This window comes from Mobula hypostoma, chromosome 2 (genome assembly GCF_963921235.1).
Source record: "Mobula hypostoma chromosome 2, sMobHyp1.1, whole genome shotgun sequence".
Taxonomy (NCBI): Eukaryota; Metazoa; Chordata; class Chondrichthyes; order Myliobatiformes; family Myliobatidae; genus Mobula; species Mobula hypostoma.
The window spans coordinates 15,654,192-15,668,762 of record NC_086098.1 but is presented as its reverse complement, the minus strand read 5'-3'; positions in this window follow the sequence as shown (position 1 = coordinate 15,668,762).

Sequence of the window (14,571 nt, the reverse complement as noted above, 5' to 3'; positions counted from 1 at the left end):
ACATGTGACAAGTGAAGCTAATCTTTCATCTTTGTTGTTGCATGGAGTATTAGTAAACAGAAAGATATCTGGCACAAATGTACTAAACTGGCTGGGCTCAGTTGGCATAGAATACAGGAGAGCTGGGGAAAAGAAGAATGGCCAGATCATATGCCTGCAGTGATTCTTGCTGTTAATGTCCATAGCCTTAGTTCCTATGTTCTCTTTATTTAATCTCTAAGTGCAGAATCAGGTGGTGGGGTGGAGATACGTTTAACAAAGGAGGTGTAGGGTGTTCCTTCCCTCCGCTAGCCTGCAGGTCATCCTTGGGCAAGGTGTAGCACCTGCTTAGCCCCCCCCGATCAGGGTCACGTGAAGCCACGGGAACAGGTGGTGGATGGTCGTAGGAGCAGCTGGTTCACATCACAAGTCCTGGTAATGTGGTCACTGACATCAGGCAGACAGTCTCTGAAGAGTATTGATAATGGCTGGGGTTACCCATCTTGTAAGGACTCTGCCCAGAAGGTGGCAATGACAAACCACCTTTGAAGAATAATTTGCCAAGAACAACCATGGTCATGGACCAATATTACTGACGTCATACAATACAGCACAGAATGAAGATGATGGTGAAGTGCAGAATGGCAGTTTTGTAATGCAGAAAGGGAAATTATCAACTTTCTGCTGTCGTGCTTGCCTCAAGATTGATAAGATTTTTGGATTCTAAAAGCATTTGATGAAATCAAAAGTTGTTTAATGGACTTTAACAAGGCTTTTGACAAGATCTTGCGTGGTAGACTAGTTAGACCGTAAGTGGCATAATTAGCAAATTTTCAGGTGACACCAAAATTGGTGGTTTAGCGGATAGTGAAAAAGCTTGTTTAAGATTACAACACATCAACTGGGAGAGTAGTCAAAGGAATCACAGATGGAATTTAAATCGTACTGTACAAGTACAAAATGATGTGTTTTGGAAAGTTAAACCAAGTATTAGATACTGATGCATTTGTGATCCAAAGGTTCTGCAGAAGTTAAGAACAAGACATACAACTTGTTGCTTCTGATCAGAATCAGGTTTATTGTCAATGGCATATGTTATAGAATGTGTTGTTTTGCATGGGCAGTATATTCCAATACATAATTTTTTAATAAATTAACTTACAATAAGAAATGTAAATATTCAAAAAATTAATTTAAATAAGTGGAGCAAGACAAGAGCAAAAAAAAGTAGTGAGGTATTGTACATGTATTCATTGTCCTTTCAGGAACCTGATGGCAGAGGGGATGAAGCTGTTCCTAAAACATTGAGTGTGTGTTTCGGGCTCCAGTTCCTCCTCCTTGATGGTAGAAATGAGAAGAGTGTACAGTTGATGGGGATCGTAAATGCTGGATGCTGCCTTCTTGAGGTATCACCTTTTGAAGATGTCCTCGATGTTGAGGAGGCTAGAGGCCAGGCTGGCTGAGTTGCAGATTCTGCAGCGTTTTCCAGTCCTGTGCAGTGGCCGCACCTCCATACCAGACAGTGATGCAGCCAACTAGAATGCTGTCTACAGTACATCTGTAAAAATCTGCGAGTGTCTTTGGTGCCATACCAAGCATCCTCAACCTCCGAATGAAATATAGCCAGTGTCATGCCTTCTTTGCAATTGTGTCAAGATGTTGGACCCAGGATAGACCTTCAGAGATGTTGACGCCCTGGAACTTAACTCTGCTCAGCCTTTCCACTGCTGCTCCTTTGCTGAGGACTGGTGTGTGTTCCTTCAACTTCCCCTCCTTTAAATCCACAATCAATTCCTTGGACTTACGGATTTCAAGTGCAAGGTTGTTGTTGTGAAACCACTCAACCAGCTGATCGATCTCAGTCCTGTATCCCTCCCAGTCACCTTCTGAAATTCTGACAACAATAGTTGCATCATTTACAATTTTTTAGATGGTGTTTGAATTGTGCCTAGCTACACAGTCACGGGTGTAGTGGTGTAGTGAAAGTAGAACGGTGGACTAAGTAGGCATTCTTGAGGTGCACCAGCGTTGATTGCCAGTGAGGAGGAGATGCTATTTCCAATCCGCACTAACTGTGGTCTCCCGATGAGGAAATCAGGGATCCAGTTGCAGAGGGAGGTACAGAGACCTTGGTCCTGGAGCATGTTAATTGTACGAAAGTGTCGAATGTAGAGCTGTAATCAATAACCAGGAGATGCAAAGTCAAGTGGAGAGCCAGTGAGACTGCATCCACTGTAGACCTGTCACGGCAATAGGAGAGCTGCATCAAGTACAGGTCCTTGTTTAGGCTAGAATAACCAACCTCTCAAAGCACTTTATAGATAGATAGACAGATAGACATACTTTATTGATCCTGAGGGAAATTGGGTTTCGTTACAGTTGCACCAACCAAGAATGGAGTATAAATATAGCAATATAAAACCATAAATAATTAAATAATAATATGTAAATTATGCCAGATGGAAATAAGTCTGGGACCAGCCTATTGGCTCAGGGCGTCTGACCCTCCAAGGGAGGAGTTGTAAAGTTTGATGGCCACAGGCAGGAATGACTTCCTATGACGCTCAGTATTGCATCTCGGTGGAATGAGTCTCTGGCTAAATGTACTCCTGTGCCCAACCAGTACATTATGTAGCGGATGGGAGACATTGTCCAAGATGGCATGCAACTTGGACAGCATCCTCGTTTCAGACACCACCATCAGAGAGTCCAGTTCCATCCCCACAACATCACTGGCCTTACGAATGAGTTTGTTGATTCTGCTGGTGTCTGCTACCCTCAGCCTGCTGCCCCAGCACACAACAGCAAACATGATCGCACTGGCCACCACAGACTTGTAGAACATCCTCAGCATGGTCCGATAGATGTTAAAGGACCTCAGTCTCCTCAGGAAATAGAGACGGCTCTGACCCTTCTTGTAGACAGCCTCAGTGTTCTTTGACCAGTCCAGTTTATTGTCAATTCATATCCCCAGATATTTGTAATCCTCCACCATGTCCACACTGACCCCCTGGATGGAAACAGGGGTCACCAGTACCTTAGCTCTCCTCAGGTCTACTACCAGCTCCTTAGTCTTTTTCACATTAAGCTGCAGATAATTCTGCTCACACCATGTGACAAAGTTTTATCACGGTAGATGTGAGTGCAATTGGGCAATAGTCATTAGGCTGCTCATTCTGCTCTTCTTAGGCACAGGTATGATTATCGGTCTTTTGAAGCAGGTGGGAACTTCTGATTGGAGCAGTGAAGATGTCCTTGAACACTCCCACAAGTTGGTTGGCACAGGTTTTCAGTGCCCTACCTGGTGCACCATCAAGGCCTGATGCTTCAAAAGGGTTCACCCTCTTGAAAGATGTTCTGATGTTAGCCTCCAAGGCACAGGTCACAGGGTCACCAGGTGCTGCATGGCTTCACATAGATATGGTATAATTCTCCACTTCAAGACATATATAAGAAGCATTGTCTCATCTGGGTGTGAGACATCACAGCCTTTCATGACGCTAAGCTTTGTCTTGTAGGTAATAATGACTTGCAAACCAGCCAAAGCTGCCATGCATCCGATTCCATCTCTAACTTCAATCAAAATTGTTTATTCACATTTAAAATGCCCTTTTGTAGGTTATACCTGTATAGTTCTGGATCGCTGGACTTGAATGCCACAGTTGGAGCCCTCGGCAGAATATGGATCTCTCGGTTGAAGTACAGCTTTTAGTCTGGGTATGTCAAGTAGTTATACACTCATTCAAACAGGACTTGATGAAGTTGGTGACTACTGTGGCATATTCATTCAGAGTTAGGAGCATAAGATATAGGAGCAGAATTAGGCCATTTGACCAATCAAGTCTGCTCTACCTTTTCATCAGGGCTGAACAAATTTTCCTCTCAGCCCCAATTTGCTGCGGCTCCCCGTATCACCTCATAGCTGACCAATCAAGAATCTATCAACTTTTGCCTGAAATATACTTAAACACTTGACCTCCACAGCTTCCTGTGATAAAGCGTTCCTCAGATTCCCCACTCTCTGGCTAAAGACATTCCTCCTCATCTCCGTACTAAAATGACACCTGTCTAATCTGAGACTGCGTCCTCTGGTCATAAGAAACATCCTCTCAACATCCATTTTATCAAGACCTTTCACCGTTCGATAGGTTTCAATGAAGTCACCCCTCATTCTTTCTAATTCTAGTGAATACAGGCCCAGAGCCATCAAATGCTCTTCATATGAAGATGAAGATGAATCCCTGAATATTATCCAGCCTACCTACTCAATGGAGTCCTGTAAATGCTCCTCCGCCTCCCTTGACCATCCTTTCTTGGTCCTCACGACCTGTGCTGTGGCGTTTAGTCATGGTCTGTTCGTTGGGATGATCAGCTTTTCTAGAGTGTGGCCGCAGGATGGCACGGTAAGCATTCTTGATGGTGGTATAACAGTGGTCAAATGTGTTGGCTCCTCTGGTTTCACAGGTGATACGTTGGTGGATGTTGTTCAGCGACTTCCTCTTGCTAGTCTGCTTGAAACCGGCAGCAGTGATAGGGAAGGCATCAGGATGCACTGTTTGGTGACTGCTGGTCATAGTGTTCAGCTCCTCCGGTGACTGGCTGGTGTTGGCCAGGAGTGTACAATGCCATCAGGACGACGGTAGGAAACTGCCTCTCCAGATGAAGTGGATGCCAGATGTTCCAGGTCAGATGAGCAGGATTGAGATGGAACTGCCATGTCTGTACACTACACTCAGACTCCACTTAACACTGAGGATGTGGTGGACCACTATGTAAATTAGCAATATGTGGGGTCATTATAACATTACGTAAATGGACATGTGTGCCTGATAAAAAAATATCAATCCCGAGATATACAATATATTGTTTTATGTATATTCAGTAACTTGTGGAGTAGCAAACACACAAGTAGGCTTGACCTGTACATCAGTGGAGCAGCACCACAGCGTAGCAGCAGCGGAGGGAAGCGGGTGGTGGTTACCTCTTAGGGGAGGGGCCAGGCTGTGGGTTCTCCTCTAACTTAGGCTTCTTCTTCAAGTAGGCATCGAGATTTGACTGCCTTTTCTTAAGTTTCCTCTCATGAAGCAGTTCTTGGTCGCAGGAAATCATGGTGAGAACACCTTTCTTTGCCTTATTGCTTCACTCCCAGTCAGGATCATTATCGATGAACTGGTCTGTGATTTGTGTGATTGTGGTGATGCTGGTGCTGAGGAATTTTGTGGTGAGGTTTCTTGCTGGTGTTTCCTCTTCTTCATCCGTGTCCTCAGATTCACCCTGGATGCGTTGCTTTGCCAATACCCGAAGCTCTTCATTATAAATGCTCTCGCCATGAGAATGCAGTAACTCTTCAACATCATCAGTTGAGGCCAGTTCATTGACTATAATTAAGAGGGAGTTAGATATGGCCCGTGTGGTTAAAGGGATCAGAGGGTATGGAGGGAAGGCAGGTACAGGGTTCTGAGTTGGATGATCAGCCATGATCGTACTGAATGGCGGTGCAGGCTCGAAGGATCGAATGGCCTACTCCTACACCTATTTTCTATGTTCCTATGTTTCTATCAGCATTAACATCCTCTAATCTCACTTCACTGGCCAGTCCAACAAATGTTTTGGATGACTCGTTCTGCCTGAAATCCTAGGTTTCATTGTATGCTTCTGCCCATAGCTTCTTCATGCAGTTCGAAGTTACTTCATCCCAAGCTGCTCTGATGTTGGCTACAGCCTTCATAACATTGTATTTTTCCAAAATTGCCTGTTGGATTGTTTGTCTTGACCGTTTGTTTCCTCTACAAATTGCTTGAATGTGTAATGAAGTTAGTAAGGTTTAAAATTTGATATTACTCCTTGATCCATTGGATGGAGTAATGAAGTGGTGTTGGGTGGAAGGTAATCTACTTCTACAGGAATGCAGGTCCAAAGCATATCAAAATTCTCAGAGTGGCCTGTGGCATATCAAGTACCAACATTGCTTTAGGTCATGCATCTCACAATATGGCTTCACTGCTGGACAAAAATGTTAAACAAACCAATTTTGGAAAACATCAATTGTCACCCAGGCTCCCAGGATTTCTTGTTTAATTTCCAAATCACTGGTAGACTTGACTTTAAAATGACTTTCATTATCCATGGTGTTTCAGAGTGATGTGCAATCATAGGCTTTAACTTAAAGTCACCTTTAGCATTGTCTCCTAGCAAATGACCAGTCCTTTGCAGCCTTGAACCCAAATGCATGTTTCTCTTCTCAGGAGATGAAAGTACGAGAAACCATTCTTTTCCAAAATAGGCCTGTTTCATCCACATTGAGGACAAGCTTGGGAGGATAATTGTCCTTTTCGATTATGTATGCTATGGTGGTTATTGCGCAGTTTAACCCAGGCAACCTGCTCATATTCTATACCTTCACAGTATGGTCGGGGCCAACTTTGACCAGGCCCAAGAATCCCCTCGTAACAAGTGTCTATACCAAATTTTGAACCACGGACCTATTTAGAATGTATAAATAGCCTATCTGACATTAATAGATGGGTGATTAGTCCTTAATTAATGTTTTAGAGATCTAAAATCCATTTCAATAGATACGGGTCAAATTTGACCCAGAACAGCCCCAATGTACAAAAATTTGTAGCACCTGTACAAAATTATAAAATTTTTAAATATTTTCATTTTTGCACATTTTGGGTCACTTTAGGAAAAGTCATCAAATTTCAGCTAAAAAAATGGCATTTAGGGTGTTTTTACTGCTGTCAAATGTCAAAACGGGTCAAATTTGACCCGAACAGCATGTAAGGGTTAAATCTAACAAACCAACCTCTGCTGGCTTTTTCATAATTGTTCTGATCATCAATGTAACCAATTTAAAAGACACGTTAACATCAACCTGATGCTCACCAGCTTCCAAACCCCGTATCACTTGCAGTTTCACATCCAGACTGATGCTTTTCCTAGACATCTTAAAAGTACTACCCTCACTGGAAGTTGCAGGCTGTTTTCCAGACATTATAGGTGAAAATAATGGAATTAATTGGTGAGGGAGCAGGAACATTTACACACATGGGGGAGGCAGTGCATGAACTAATATGTGATTGGCTGTGAGTGGCTCAGAGCGTATGTAAAGCACTCTCATTGGCTGATTGAATTTTACTCTAATGGAAGCCATACTTGAGAAGTGTTGCTTAGAATGAATTTTCATCATTTTTAAAATTTCAATAAAGAATTCAATAACCACGTTGTAATGGAACAGCATTATACAGGGTAGCATTCTGAGTGTATGATGACTTAATCATGAAGCATACGGCACCTCGCCTACCTTTAAGAGTCTCAGTCGTACTGTCTTTGTGGTGTATGGTGAAGCCATCAGGCTGCAGTGCTATGTCTGGAATGGTGGAAGATAGCCATGTTCCTGTGAAACAAAGCACACAGAAGTCCTTGATGTCCCTGTGGCACTGCAATCTTGCTCTGGGGTTTTCAAATTTTATTTTCCAGAGACTGTACATTTTGCAGCAGAAGTGACAGGAGTGGGGACCGAAGGCCTCTGTGTTACAATTGTACCTGTAACCCCGGGCGTCATCTTCTCCACTTCCTTTTTCTTAAAGGGGAACTGCACTTACGACCCAAGTCTGCTGTCTGGTATCCACTGATTTTGAGTATCGATAATTTTTTGAAGAACGTCTTAAAATTATGTTCCTTACTGATGTACCCATGGATGTAACTGTGGATTTGAGAATACTTGATGATTCCCATCAGAGCTGCGTGCAAAGAGTCGCCATTTATTGGTGTCATCGAAGGAATCTTAGGAGAAGGGGTCAAACATGGGCAAATGGGACTAGGTCATGTAGAGTCTTGATTGCATGGATGTGTTGTACGAAAGGGTCTTCCACATTGACAAATGTAGTACTGTGCAATAGTCTTAGGTACATGTATAGCCAGGGTGCCTGAGACTTACACACTACTGTATTTGTCAATATGGAGCAGGCAGTGCGTTTGTAAATCTAGCTGGGGCAAAGGGTGTTGGGAATGGTGGGGGTGGAAGGCTGTGAGAGGGGTGCAGGGCAGGTGGCAGAGAAGGGGTGCCGGGGCAGATGCAGACACACCCAGCCCTGAGACACCAGGCAAGGTCATTAGATTACAAATTACAAACAATTGGTTTATCGATCATTACAGAATGTCTCTCTGGTGCTTTCCGCTCCCTCCCCTCCCCCTGCCCCTTTCCCCAGTCGTCAATCCTTTCTAGCTGACCCCTTGTCCACAAAAGAGACCCATATCAGAATCAGGTTTATCACCACTAACATACTATACGTCATGAAATCTGTTTTTTTTTGCAACAGCAGTGCAGTGCAAGCTATAAAATTATTACAGTACTGTGCAAAAATCTTAGTCAGCCTTGCTAGATTTATGTGCCTAAGGCTCTTGCACAGTACTGCATGCCTCTTTGATTATTAGACAGGGAAATGGATAAGAAGCACATGATCATCCATGGTATTACTGAGCCACAGAGCTGGTTCGGGCTGGCATGCTGCCTACTCCTATTTCTATTTCTTTTCTTCTTTCGCTGTTTTCGGTGAGCACTACTCAGCTCAATGCCAAAACGGATTTCCACCTATTAGCAGTACGCATGCTTGTTCCACGTGGGATAACACGGTTCTCTTACATTAACTACAAGGGACTTCTCTGAAAATAAATGCTAGGCCAACAGGGTCGTTATCTAAAACTCTCAAACTGGAAGTCAACACTGCGCCTGCAAGCAAAAACTAAAAATTAAATGAATGCTGCTCCTTTACAGTGTCAGTCGAAATGGTAGTCTTCTTCCCTGGACAATGATGAGGGTAAGCAGGGAGTGTAAATGTTGTTACATGCCACCATAATGAAGCAGTAATTACCTGGAACTTGCATCCTCACGAGCAAACCCGTTACCGCAGCCTGCCAGCATGGACGCGCAGAGTCCATGGTTGTGACAGTCAGAGGTTCAAGGCTCCGAATGGAGCAGAATGAGTCAGAGTTTAGAACAAATGCAAGAAAATCTGCAAATGCTGGAAATCCAAAGCAACACACTGGGGACCGCTTCGTCAAGCACCTCCATCCAAGCAGGACTTCCCGACGGCCAAACAGTTTAATTCCTGTTCTCAACCCCATTCCAGCGTGTCGATCCCTGGCCTCCTCTTGTGCCAAGAAGAGGCCACTCTCAGAAAGAGCAACACTTTATATTCCGTCTAACTAGCTGCCACCTGTTGGCGTGAATATAGACTTCTGCTTCTGGTAACAAAATTCTACCCTCCCTCCCTTCCTCTATTCCCCACTTTGACGTGTTACTTCCCCTCACCTGCGTGGTACTTCCCGCGTATCTCCTCGTCCTTCCTTTTCTCGTATTGTCCACTCTCCTCTCCTATCAGATTCTTTCTTCTCCAGCCCTTGATCTCTTCTACCCACCTGCCTTCACCTATCACTTTCCAGGCAGCCTCTTTCCCCTCCCCCTCCACTTTTAATTCAGGCATCTCCCCTCTGTCCCTCTCAGTCCTGAGGGAGGGGCTCAGCCCGAAATGCCAACTGTTCACTCCTTTTCGTGGATGCTGCCTGACCTGCTGTGTTCGTCCAGCATTTTGTGTGTGTTGCCTCAAAGTTTAGAGGATGGTTGCTAATCACTGTCTGTGAGCTATCAGAAGCATTGGTTGCACCGAGATACTTGATCCAAGTATGCCTTGATTCTCATGGCTGCAAAAAGCAACCAACAAGTGTATGAACTGAAGTACAGCTGTTGGAAGTTTCACAAGTTGCCCGGTCAAGACTGTCCAAACAAAATTTCATGTCATCACTGTTGGATGGATTCCTATCAATGTTTCAGAGATAAAAGGAAAGATTTGATTCATTTCTTTCTTTGAAGTATTTGTTTTTTTATAAATCCAAAGAAATTCCCTCTTTAATTGTCCGAATGGTCTTAATAACATAATTACTCTTGCAAATAATCACAATATCAAATGGATTTAGTTTTGTTGTTTTGTGCATCAAGTCAAGCCAGATGATCACAGCTGTTATAAGTCCCTTAGGATTTAATAATATGCATATTATTAAACATTTCATACTTTATAGGGTGTGAACAGATGTTACTGTTTAAACAGCTTAATTTATATAAGTATTATTTCTAAAGTTAATAGATTAGTATGCTTAAAACATGATATTTCATTAAATGAAGATAGAAATTGTATCATTCTTACTGCAAAGTATTATATTTTCACTTGAAAATGAATCTTTCGTCTTTTGATTTCTTGTTGGTGAAGGGACAAGTCTTATGAATATTTGGCACAGTTTTTATTTTACATGCACTATGAATGTGGTATCACTCTCAACAAACACGAGAACCACAACATCTTTTTTTCCCGTCCTAATGAAGGGTCTCAGCCTGAAATGTTGTCTGTTTACTCTTTTCCATAGATGCTGCCTGACCTGCTGAGGTCCTCCAGCACTTTGTGTGTGTTGCTCATTCTCAACAGCTCTTTTGTTGCATAAATAACTAATTTTCTAATTTCTATTATTTAACAGTAATATATTATTTGTGTAGTGTGCACAGATGTTGTTTACTGTTAATACAGCATCTATAAATTCTCCTACTGTCTCATCTTTTCTCTCCACTATGCATTCTGACTGAAATCATTGCTTTTTTTAACAAAATAATGTCTTCATTTTCTTATCTTGCTCACAACACTGAGTAGAGATGAAACCATAGATTCAACAAAGATGACTTCTAGTATTTTAAAGTGCTCGGCCTTAAAACAATTAACAACAGATTTGTCTTCAGCCCTGTAGTTGACAGCAGATGGCCTGGATCCCCATCATTTTTGTAGTCTATACTCTCAATTGGAAAGCCTCCAAAAATGAACAAAAGTTACATTTTTGTTGTAACATACCAGCTGGTTTCACTTTCCCCCCCTCTCTGGAAAAAAAAATAAATAATGAGACTGCTTCTTTTCTCTTTCTGCTTGAAGACAATAAGGCCCAATATTCCGCAGGAGGTCACCCTAATTAACATTATAATTAATGCATGTGGCTTCCCTCATTCATCTACTCTGGAAAAATTTGACCAAGACATTTCAGTGTCAAATATCTTTTTAATTTATTTTCTTTTGAGGCTTTATGATGGCTCCAGAGAGTGGTAAACTGAAATTAAGTAGTGATGGCTGAAAGTCTTCTTTTAGTAAAAAGCAGGAGGTTTTCCTTGTCTTACTTAATGAACCAAATCTCAGGAATGTGTAGTTTTGTGAAATATGAACTTTTTTTTTGCAGACTTCTTTTGTGGAAATAGGCTAGTACACTGCTTAAGGAATATTAAGCAATAACGTTCATCAGATATGTAGTAAGAAGAATATGATATGTAATCCCACCATCTTGCTCCACTATTCAAGACACGGACAAATTGTACGCCTGCCTTATCCCATATTGTATCCCTGGTCTTGAAATAACTTATCAACAGACACTTTGAGGAAGAGTCTTCCAAATATCCAGAATTTCAAATGTAAATGTTATTTTTCACATCAGTCCTGTTGGCCTGATACCATGTCAGCTAGAGCTAAATTCTCCAGTTCTGCTCAACCCTTTGAGAATCTCATGTGCCTCAGTAAGGAATCTTTTATTTTCCTAAACTGTGTGGAGGGCATGTGCACTATTCTTAATTAATCCTCATAACACAGCTGCCTTATGGCAGATTAGTGAACCTTCATCCTACTCCATCTAAAAGCAAGGATACGTTTCCTTGGCAGTAATCCAGGTTCAGTGCCATATCCTAGGTATCTAAGGCAGGGCTCTGTTACCCATATGCAATGCTATAACCCTCACACAATAAACTGGCCAATTGGTTTAATATTGTCATATGTACTGAGGTTCAGTGGAAAATCTAGACTTGTGTACTATCTAGACAGATCTATTTTTTAGAGTCAAAGAGTACGACACACAGAGACAGACACTGTTCTGTGTAGTCCCATACACCTGCACTTGTCTCTTCAAACCCCTCCCATCAACGTAATTATCCAATCTTCTCTTAAATATTACAATTGAACCCACATCTATAGTACCACCTCCACTGACAGCTCATTCCATATTCACACTACTCTCTGAATGGTTTCTCCTTAGGTTCCTCTTAGATGTTTCAACTTTCAACCTAAACCTATGACCTCTAGCTCTGGACTCACCCAACCTGAGGGGGAAAAGCCTGGATGCATTCACCCTAAAGATCCCCCTCATAATTTTACAGCCGTGCATTGAGGTAGTACATGGTGTAGCGACTACTTGAAAACAAACTAAAAGTCGTTGAGAAGTGAAGTGAGGGAGTATCACACGGTGTGACGTGCTTCCAACTAACTGAGTTCCAAATCAAACCAGTGGAGTTCAAACCCAGATAAGTAAGAAGTGCAAACACGAGGAATTCTGCAGATGCTGGAAATTCAAGCAACACACATCAAAGTTGCTGGTGAACGCAGCAGGCCAGGCAGCATCTCTAGGAAAAGGTACAGTCGACGTTTCGGGCCGAGACCCTTCATCAGTCCAGCAACTTTGATGTGTGTTGGTTAAGTAAGAAGTGATTAATTTCGGTAGGTCAAATTTGAAGGCAGAATATAATCATTAATGGTAAGACTCTTAGCAGTGTGAAGAATCCGCGAGATCTTGGGGACCGTGTACAAAGGACACTCAAAGCTGCTGTGTAGGTTGACAGTGTAGTTAAAAAGGCGAATGGTGTGTTGGTCTTCATCAACTATGGGACTGAGTTCAAGAGCCGTAAGGTAATGTTACAGCTATATAAGACCTTGGTCAGACCCCACTTTGAGTTTTGTGTTCAGTTCTGGTCACCTCACTACAGGAAGGATATGGATACTATAGAGAGTGTGCAATAGAGATTTACAAGGATGTTGCCTGGATTGGAGAGAATGCCTAAAGAGAATAGGTTGAGTGAACTTGGCCTTTTCTCCTTGGAGTGACAGAGGATGAGAGGTGACCTGATAGAGGTGTATAAGATGATGAGAGGCATTGATCCTGTGCATAGCCAGATGGTTTCTCCCAGGGCTGGAATGGCTAACACGAGGGGGCATAGTTTTAAAGTGCTTGGAAGTAGGTACAAGGGAGATGTCAGAGGTAAGTCTTTCACACAGAGAGTGGTGGGTGCATGGAATGAACAGTCAGTGACAGTGGTAGAGGCAGATACAATAGGGTCTTTTAAGAGATAGGTACATGGAGCTTAGAAAAATAGAGGGCTATGCAGTAGGGAAATTCTAGGCATTACTAGAGTAGGTTACATGGTCAGCACAACATTGTGGGCCGTAGGGCCTGTAATGTGCTGTAGATTTATATATTTCTATGCTTTTTTTAATCCTTTATTACAAGCCAACAATAAAATCATTCGACTCACCTGTAGCTCATGTAAAACAAAAACGAGCAAGACACGTGTAATTGGATCGAATTCAAGCAAGAAAGAGTGGTCAACAAAAAATAGGTGCTCCCTACTCACCCCCTCTCTGTGCCGCCATGCAAGTAAACAGGTGACCATAATCATTTCATTTCTACCTCCACCAAACCCACATGACAAATTGCCTTAAACCAGAGTGAGGATGCACACCACAAACACAATACAGACTGACAATAAATAGATCCACAAGGATGTCAATAACAGGCTGCATAGCAAAATGCTACAGTATAGACAGCGTGCAGTGCAGGTAAACAATGAGGTGGGCATGTGTGGCATATGCATTCTTGAATCATTATTGTAGTGACATCTTAATGCAGTGATTTCAGAACAAGACTCTCAAATCTGTTGGAATGGCATGTTGTTTTGACTTGGTTTCTTACAAAAAAAATCTTTGCTATTTCTTTCTTTCTCCTAAAGTATATAACTTCATAATTTCCTGCATGAAATTTATCTACCAGTTTCTTACCAAATCAATACAACAGTCTGTAACCTTGACAATGTTTCAGTGTCTTCACAGTTTATTTTCTCAATTGGCTTTGCAAATTTTGATAAATTTAACATAAGGCTTTTGTTTAGTTAATTGATACTGATGAATGTGGGCAAATGGCCTAATTCTGCTCCGAGGTCCTTCTAGGTTTCGGGGAGAAGGCAGGAGAATGGAGTTGAAAGGGATAGTAAATCAGCCATGATGGAATTGTGGAACAGACTGAATGGGCCAAATGGCCTAATTTTGTTCTGAGGTCCTTACGGTCTCTGTAATAACAGCACTTGTCACAAAATCATGTCGTACAAAGACAGCTCCATTGAATAAATCATCAATTCCTCGCTGATCTTCAAGCACATCTTTACTCCAGCGGTTCCTAACCTTCATTAGATTATGGACCAACACCATTAAGCAAGGGATCTATGGAGCCCAGGTTGGGAACTCCTGCCTTTACTCTAATCCCACATATACACCATATGCTCCCATATACAATATTCCCCATAGAATCGACCACTCAACTATATAATTAGGGGTGATTCAGAGTTGTCTTCAAACATAAAACACAGAGCAGTGCAACACAGGAACAGGCCATTCGGCCCACAGTGTTGTGCCAAACCAGCTGAAAAGCAAATCAAAAACACCAAAATCCTAATCCCTCCTACCTACA